Below are 9566 nucleotides of genomic sequence, written 5' to 3'. Positions count from 1 at the left end.
AAAAATTACACCCATTTCGTAGCTGAGAACACTGATATGGTGCCCAAGATTTTTACCTGGGGATTACTGAGTTCAATTCCTGTGTGTGTGTGCGCCCGCGCACATAGAGGGCAGCGGGGCCGTGCCGATGCCAGGGTGGAGTTGGGATGGTCACTTGGTGACATCATAAGGTACCAAGAAACCTTGAGTGGGAAGCTGCAGAGTCTTGGTTTGAGGAAAACAGGCATTAGAGTATGGATGTGGATTTTTTTTTCTTCACTCCGTGGCATGATGAGATCACAGTGTAGGATAGAAAAACAGAGGGAAAGGAGAGTCTGGACTGTAGATACTTATTTCTTGCCATCTTCAAAAAATAAGTTCTGTCTATTTAAAAATATACTTTTGCCCTTATATAGCTATATATACTCCTTTACAATTTTTTTTTATTTTTTTATTTTTTATTTTTATTTTTATTTTTTTTATTTATGATAGTCGCACAGAGAGAGAGAGAGAGAGGCAGAGACACAGGGAGAGCGAGAAGCAGGCTCCACGCACCGGGAGCCTGACGTGGGATTCAGATCCTGGAGATCGCGCCCTGGGCCAAAGGCAGGCGCTAAACCGCTGCGCCACCCAGGGATCCCTACAATTTTTTTTAATTATAAATTTTGGTCAAATGTAAATCAATTTTTTAAAAAGATTTATTTATTTATTCGGAGAGAGTGAAAGAGAGGCAGAGACACAGGCAGAGAGAGAAGCAGGCTCCATGCAGGGAGCCCGACATGGGACTTGATCCCGGGTCTCTGGGATCACACCCAGGGCTGCAGGCAGTGCTTAAACCGCTCTGCCACGGGGGCTGCCCTGTAAATCAGTCTTAAAGAATAATTTGTGAGCTTGCTTTATAACTTTAAAGATGTGAAGGGACACCTGGGTGGCTCAGCCAGTGGTTGAGTGTTTGCCCTCAGCTCAGGGCATGATCCCAGGACCCTGGGATCAAGTCCCACATCCAGCTCCCTGCATGGAGTCTGCTTCTCCCTCTGCCTGTGTCTCTGCCTCTCTCTGTGTGTGTCTATGAATAAATAAGTAAAATCTTAAAAAAAATAAAATAACTGTGATTAGTATGTTCAGGAAAACTGAATCAAGATGATGATTCCACCAGAGAAACTGAATCTGTGAAAAATTAAGTGGAAAGTCTAGAACTTAAAAAATATATATAATTACTGAAATTAATACAACTTAGAATTCTATACCAAGTGAACATCAATAATGATGGTGAAAGTTTAAGGAGCTTGGAAGTCACCACTGTGTTCCAACAAGTACAAACTAAACAGACTAAAAAATCAACAACTCTCCTTGGGGGATTGGGGAAGACAAAAGACAAACTGCTGCCTCGACTGGAGAGATGGGTGAACACAGATCACCAGAGCTTCCCAGAGCAGAGACTCATGAAGAAATTGCCACAAGAACCAGTGCTGGGGTAAGAAATTTTGAACTGTAATTGAAAGAATTGCTGGAGGCTCAGTGTAGACAACTCAGAGTTAAAAACTCCAAGGGGACCAAGGCAGAGGGAAGATCCACAACATTGTGAGATTCACCTCTAGGAGCTCAACCAGATTCCCGTAGTAAATACTGGGAAAAAATCAATCCCCTCAGGCTTCCTGCAAGGAAAGAGATTAAGGAACCATTTTGACATAAACCAGAGTACTCTGTTCTTCACAGGCCTGTTCTTAGGGAAATCTAGTTAACCAGAACCTAAACTGCTGGGGTATTATCAAAGGCTAAATTGCCTGGGAAAAAGACAATACCCAACTCTAGTTCATTGGTGTCATCCTGTCTCACTTAAATGGGAAGAAGAAACGGAAAAGCCCTTGCAAAGTTCACTGCCCAGAAACACAGGATCACTGAGAGATAGACCTAATCACCGACCTTAAAATGCTTCCCCTTTCCCAAACCTCTCCACCAGTAGAGGCCTATTCACTGGAGTTGCTTTTACCCAGTACCCATGTGTGATTATCAAGAAAAAATTAAAAGATATACCAAAAGGCAAAAATACAGTTTGAAAGGGCAGAACGAGCACCAGGATGCTTGGTACACCAGAAATGCACCAGATATGCCAGGGATATTGGAATCATCAGACTGAGTATTTGAAATTACTATGATTAATATGCTAAGAACTTTAATGGATAAAGTAGAAAGCATACAAGAACAGAGGAGCAATGTAAGCTAAGAGATAAAAATTCTAATAAAGAACCTCCCAAAATGCTAGAGATAAAAAAAAGATTAAAAAAAAAACACTGTAAGAGAAATGAAGAATGACTTTCATAAGTTTTTACAGACTGTACATAACTGAGGAAAGAATCGGTGAGCTAGAGGATATAGCAATAGAAACATCAAAAACTAAAAAGCAAAGAGAACAAAGATGAAAAATGGGAACAGAATTCTAGGGACTGTTGGCAACTACAAAAGGTGTAACGTACACATAATGAGAATACCAAAAGGAGAAGAAAGGGACAGAACAAAATATGAAACAATAATGACTGAGAATTTACCCAAATTAATGTCAGACACCTATCCACAGCTCCAGGAAGTTCAGAGAACACCAAAGAGAATAAATGTCAAAATATCTACACCTAGGAATATCATCTTCAAACCAAAGAAAATCAAAGACCAAAAAAAAAAAAAAATCTCGAAAGAAGCAGAAGAGCAAAATAACACATTATCTATAGAGAAACAAAGATAAGAATCACATCCTACTCAGAAACCATGCAAGCAGGAAAAGGAGTGGAGGGAAGTATTTCAAGTATTGAGGGAAAAGAGAAAGAAAAAAATATTTCATAATGGACAACACCCAAAGAATCTGCATTACATGACCTTTTACATTGTTTTACTTTGTGAAAATTCATCAAGCTATATAATGAACTCAATAACAGGGTTTTTTTCCCCCTAAAATGTCTACAGAATAGTGAGAAGGAGGGGAGATGAAAAATAGCGAAGCTTTAATGACTATATTCACTCTCCCACTGCAAACCATCTGCCACAGGCTCAAGTTCTAGATAGGAAAACTAATTAACCTCACGTCATGTTCACAACTTTGCTAATTACAAAAGACTGGACATTTTGACTACTGGATTTTCAATTACGTGGGGTTCCTGAGCCTTCATTCAGGGTCAGTGCTTTAAGAACTGGGCAGTGTGGCACCCAGTGACCTTTCCGAGTCCTTGGCCGGGCAGATCCCTGAGGCATGCACCAGGGGTCCTATACCAGATGTTTCAGTCTTTTTAAAAATATTTGGGTCCCCATGAAGCCCTATTCTACCCAAGTTTATCAGAAGATTTGAGTAGGAATGGGTTTGATGGGCTTCATCATTTATAAAATTAGGAGTGCTGATGAAGGAAGTAAAGCTCTGACAGCTTCGAGCCCTGCACCTGCTCATGGTCATCACTGAGCAGCTTTACTTAGAACACACCCGAGATGGAACATCAGTCGGGCTGTAAATCTCAGTAAGCTCTGTTAGATGGGAACATGGAGCATTGCTGTAAACTTGTAAACATGCCATTTCCTTTGTGACATGAATTAAGGTATCTGTGAGGTACACCAAACAAACAAAAAAATTGGGCAACAAAAAAGTGTTGTGCTTGTAATTGTTTTTAAACCCTCCTGGGATGGTGTGTGCTTGCTCTTGTCTTTGCACTCAAGGCAGGAGATGCAGTGAAGGACCTAAGTTACAGCCTGGAACACAGCTGCTGGGACTCCGGGGCTGCCGGCGAGGGCACCCGCTGCAGGTGGCATCCGGGGCGGGGCCTGAGCACCTTTGGGCGGCGGGGGCGCGGCGCGTGGCCTGGGCTCCGCGGCGGGGGCCCGGCCCCTCCCCAGGTGCCTCCGCGCGCCCGCCGCCCCCCAGCGCGCCAGGCCTCCCGAGCGCCCAGTGCGCAGGCGCCGGCGGGGGGCTCTGAGCCCCGCGGACTAACGGGCGGTCGGGCCGCCCGCCATGTCGCTCTGCGCCTGCTGAACTCCGGAGCGCCCGAGGGTGTCTGCGCTGAGGAAGGTGCGAGCCGCGGGGCCGCGGGCGGGGCGCGGCCAGGGACCCCGAGCAGCCGGGGCGCACGGTCGCGGGCTGCGCGGCGGCCTCTTCCCTCGCCGGCGGGGGTTCCCCGACCCTGCGCTCCCGGGGGGTGGGTGCGGCGCCGGCTGTGCGGGGCGGACGGGCGGGCTGGGGGAGCTGCGGGGGCTGAGGAGGGGGCGGCGTCCGGCTCCCGCGGGGCAGCGGTGACGGAACACGGGCGCAGGCGGAAGCGGCTCGGGTTTGGGGCAGCGCCGGCGGCAGGACGGCCGGTCCCTGGACGGCTCGGGAGCCTCCGGCCACGCCGCCCGCCGCACCTGCTGCGGGCCCGTCCTCCGGATGCGGGGCGCCGCCCCCGGGCGCTGAGGCGCCGGCCGCGCGGGCGGCGCTGGGACCGCGGGGCTGCCGGCGAGCGGCACGCGCCCCGGGCTACCCGCCGCCTCAGGCACCCGGCGAGGGCACCCGCCACAGGTGGCATCCGGGGCGGGGCCTGCGCGCTGTCGGGCGGCGGGGGCGCGGCGCGTGGCCTGGGCTCCGGCCCCTCCCCAGATGCCTCCGCGCGCCCGCCGCCCCCCAGCGCGCCAGGCCTCCCGAGCGCCCAGTGCGCAGGCGCCGGCGGGGGGCTCCGAGCGTGCGCCGGGCTGGAGCGCGGTGGGAGCGCGCGACGGCGGCCCAGCGGGCTAACGGGCGGTCGGGCCGCCCGCCATGTCGCTCTGCGCCTGCTGAACTCCGAGCGCCCGAGGATGTCTGCGCTGAGGAAGGTGCGAGCGGCGGGCAGGGACCGAGCAGCGGGGGCGCACGGTCGCGGGCTGCGCGGCGGCCTCCTCCCTCGCCGGGGCTGGGCGCCTCGCCGGCGGGGGTTCCCCGACCCTGCGCTCCCGGGGCGTGGGTGCGGCGGGCTGCGCTGGGCTGGTTTTCCTGATCTCCTACGGCTTATCTGTTGCTTTAAAAATTTTTTTCCTTGTTTATGATTTTAAAAAGCCATAGTTTAAATATCGGGGCCATATAATTAAAAAAATCGATCATCTTCAGAAGTTGATTTTCTTACATGTGTTTTCTATTTCATTTGTAAAAGATTTTACTTATTTGTGAGAAACACAGAGAGGGGCAGAGACACAGGCAGAGGGAGAAGCAGGCTCCCCATAGGAAGCCCACTGTGGGGCTGGATCCTGGGCCGGAATCACGCCCTGAGCCAACGTTAGTCGCTCAGCTTCTCAATCACCCAGGTGTCCCTGTGTTTTCTATTTTAATTTAGATAATAAGGCATATGTCATCAGTCTCGAAGTGATTTGCTATTTGGTTAGTCCCCCAGACTCCTTTCAGGTTTTATCCACAGATTAGAAATTATAGGGATCTTTCACTTTATGTGTTTTATGCGGATGCTTATTCCTCTGCTCCTCTTGGTTGTTCATTAGAGAACCAAACTTTCTGAAGTGAAGAGGTATAGACAGAATTCTAGTAAGGGGCAGTTACCACTTGAGAAAGTCTTAAGAAATCACTTTATTATTTTTTAAAGCTCTTTTTTTAAAAGATTTTATTTATTCATAAGAGAGACACACAAAGACAGAGTCAGAGACACAGGCAGAGGGAGAAGCAGGCTCCATGCAGGGAGCCCACAGTGGGACTTGATCCTGGGTCTCCAAGATCAAGCCCTGGCCCAAAGGCAGTGCTAAACTGCTGAGCCCCCCGGGCTGCCCAATTTTTAAAACCTTTTTATCAGGGACGCCTGGGTGGCTCAGTGCTTAAGCGTCAACCTTCAGCCCCGGGTGTGATCCTGGAGTCCTGGGATCGAGTCCCACTTTGGGCTGCCTGCATGCAGCCTGCTTCTCTTTCTGCCTATGTCTCTGCCTCTCTCTCTCTCTCTCTCTCTCTCTCTCTCTGTCTGATGAATAAATAAAATCTTTAAAAAATTCATCAAATGCCTCTTTTGTGCCAACCACAGGACTACGTGCCTTGTTCCCTTGTTGCATTCTTATAACAATCATATTAACCACCACTTATCCTCTTGCTTTAACTGTACTTTGAGATAACTGGATTCATGTGTTGAAAGACGTAATACAGATCCCGTGTACCCTTGACCCTGCTTCCTCCAGTGGTGACATCTCGCATAGTTATGGTAACCACATGGGTACATCGTCACTGATGCAGTCCCTTAGGCTTTTTCAGATTTTACCTGTATTATATGCACACACTTGTGTATGTGGATACGTTTGTGTATTTTTTCCTGTCCAGTTTACTACATGTGTAGATTAGTGTTTATTTTGAACATATTGATGGAAAGAAGGCTGAGGTAAGTTATGGGAGGTAAATGGAGTATAGACCTGGTTTGAATCTAGGTCTGTTTGACTCAGAGTTTTGATTTTTCAATAGCAGTAGTGATGGGCACTCCTGGGTGGTGCAGTGGGTTGAGTGACTCTTGGTCTCAGCTCCAGCCATGATCAGGGTCATGATTTGGAGCTTCGTGTCAAGCTCCATGCTGAGCATGGAGTCTGCTTAAGATTCCGTCTCCCTCCCGGGATTGAATGGAGCCTGCTTGAATGTCGGGCTCCCAGTGCATGGAGCCTGCTTCTTCCTCTGCCTATGTCTCTGCCTCTCTCTTTCTCTCTCTGTGTGTGACTATAATTAAAAAAAAAAAAAAAAAGATTCTGTCTCCCTCTGCCCCTGTCCCCTGCCTCTCTGTAAAACAAATTAATCTTAAAAAAAAAAAAAAAAAGTCTTGATGAATAACAGTAATAATAACAACAATAGCTGAAGCTCACTGAGTTACATATGAAATAGACTATTTACCATGTGCCGGGGCTGTACTAATATATTACTTCAGTTAACCCCCCCCCCCCCCCAAGAACTATACCTCATAAATTATGTTATAGTTGAACTAGTATTATTAATTAAAATAACCATATTTCCAAGGAACAAGGAATTCCCTTTACTGCTCCTGAAATCAATAATAAAATAGTGAAATTCTACCTCCTTTTTACATAATGTTCAATTTGAACCTCTGACCTTAACCACTGATCTTGGCAATTGTCATGTTTTTGAAGGTGTGCGTATCTGTGTATGTGTAAAGTGAGACCTGTATTATTATACATCGAATTATGTTGGTACACCTTACAAATACTTTTATGAAATCATAAATAAGAGCTAGGTTAGGCACGATGCCAGGTTTTTAAGGGAATAAGTGTAAATCATCAAGAATACTTAAGAATGTAATAGGGAGGGATCCCTGAGTGGCGCAGCGGTTTAGCGCCTGCCTTTGGCCCAGGGCGCGATCCTGGAGACCCGGGATCGAATCCCACGTCGGGCTCCTGGAGCATGGAGCCTGCTTCTCCCTCTGCCTGTGTCTCTGCCCCCCTCTCTCTCTCTCTCTCTCTCTCTCTCTGTGACTATCATAAATAAATAAAAATTAAAAAAAAAAAAAAAGAATGTAATAGGGAGACATTTTTTCCCCCTAAAGTAGAATAGATCTTTTGGCCACATGCAGTCCCAGGAATGTTTGAGTTTAACGTCTCAATTCACTCTCCCACTGCAAACCATCTGCCACAGGCTCAAGTTCTAGATAGGAAAACTAATTAACCTCACGTCATGTTCACAACTTTGCTAATTACAAAAGACTGGACATTTTGACTACTGGATTTTCAATTACGTGGGGTTCCTGAGCCTTCATTCAGGGTCAGTGCTTTAAGAACTGGGCAGTGTGGCACCCAGTGACCTTTCCGAGTCCTTGGCCGGGCAGATCCCTGAGGCATGCACCAGGGGTCCTATACCAGATGTTTCAGTCTTTTTAAAAATATTTGGGTCCCCATGAAGCCCTATTCTACCCAAGTTTATCAGAAGATTTGAGTAGGAATGGGTTTGATGGGCTTCATCATTTATAAAATTAGGAGTGCTGATGAAGGAAGTAAAGCTCTGACAGCTTCGAGCCCTGCACCTGCTCATGGTCATCACTGAGCAGCTTTACTTAGAACACACCCGAGATGGAACATCAGTCGGGCTGTAAATCTCAGTAAGCTCTGTTAGATGGGAACATGGAGCATTGCTGTAAACTTGTAAACATGCCATTTCCTTTGTGACATGAATTAAGGTATCTGTGAGGTACACCAAACAAACAAAAAATTGGGCAACAAAAAAGTGTTGTGCTTGTAATTGTTTTTAAACCCTCCTGGGATGGTGTGTGCTTGCTCTTGTCTTTGCACTCAAGGCAGGAGATGCAGTGAAGGACCTAAGTTACAGCCTGGAACACAGCTGCTGGGACTCCGGGGCTGCCGGCGAGGGCACCCGCTGCAGGTGGCATCCGGGGCGGGGCCTGAGCACCTTTGGGCGGCGGGGGGCGCGGCGCGTGGCCTGGGCTCCGCGGCGGGGGCCCGGCCCCTCCCCAGGTGCCTCCGCGCGCCCGCCGCCCCCCAGCGCGCCAGGCCTCCCGAGCGCCCAGTGCGCAGGCGCCGGCGGGGGGCTCTGAGCCCCGCGGACTAACGGGCGGTCGGGCCGCCCGCCATGTCGCTCTGCGCCTGCTGAACTCCGGAGCGCCCGAGGGTGTCTGCGCTGAGGAAGGTGCGAGCCGCGGGGCCGCGGGCGGGGCGCGGCCAGGGACCCCGAGCAGCCGGGGCGCACGGTCGCGGGCTGCGCGGCGGCCTCTTCCCTCGCCGGCGGGGGTTCCCCGACCCTGCGCTCCCGGGGGGTGGGTGCGGCGCCGGCTGTGCGGGGCGGACGGGCGGGCTGGGGGAGCTGCGGGGGCTGAGGAGGGGGCGGCGTCCGGCTCCCGCGGGGCAGCGGCGACGGAACACGGGCGCAGGCGGAAGCGGCTCGGGTTTGGGGCAGCGCCGGCGGCAGGACGGCCGGTCCCTGGACGGCTCGGGAGCCTCCGGCCACGCCGCCCGCCGCCACCTGCTGCGGGCCCGTCCTCCGGATGCGGGGCGCCGCCCCCGGGCGCTGAGGCGCCGGCCCGCGCGGGCGGCGCTGGGACCGCGGGGCTGCCGGCTAGCGGCACGCGCCCCGGGCTACCCGCCGCCTCAGGCACCCGGCGAGGGCACCCGCCACAGGTGGCATCCGGGGCGGGGCCTGCGCGCTGTCGGGCGGCGGGGGCGCGGCGCGTGGCCTGGGCTCCGGCCCCTCCCCAGATGCCTCCGCGCGCCCGCCGCCCCCCAGCGCGCCAGGCCTCCCGAGCGCCCAGTGCGCAGGCGCCGGCGGGGGGCTCCGAGCGTGCGCCGGGCTGGAGCGCGGTGGGAGCGCGCGACGGCGGCCCAGCGGGCTAACGGGCGGTCGGGCCGCCCGCCATGTCGCTCTGCGCCTGCTGAACTCCGAGCGCCCGAGGATGTCTGCGCTGAGGAAGGTGCGAGCGGCGGGCAGGGACCGAGCAGCGGGGGCGCACGGTCGCGGGCTGCGCGGCGGCCTCCTCCCTCGCCGGGGCTGGGCGCCTCGCCGGCGGGGGTTCCCCGACCCTGCGCTCCCGGGGCGTGGGTGCGGCGGGCTGCGCTGGGCTGGTTTTCATGATCTCCTAGGGCTTATCTGTTGCTTTTTAAACCTTTTCCTTGTT

The 9566-nt window shown here is 52.0% G+C and overlaps 1 pseudogene; it reads left to right on the top strand.

Moving 5' to 3' along the window:
- The first annotated feature begins 3217 nt into the window (after positions 1-3217).
- Positions 3218-3421, top strand: LOC121483827 (annotated as a pseudogene).
- Positions 3422-9566: the final 6145 nt, after the last annotated feature.

This window comes from Vulpes lagopus, unplaced genomic scaffold, assembly GCF_018345385.1.
Source record: "Vulpes lagopus strain Blue_001 unplaced genomic scaffold, ASM1834538v1 ctg169, whole genome shotgun sequence".
NCBI lineage: Eukaryota > Metazoa > Chordata > Mammalia > Carnivora > Canidae > Vulpes > Vulpes lagopus.
Note: the sequence above shows the minus strand (reverse complement) of the source record. Positions and strands in the feature narration are given on the sequence as shown.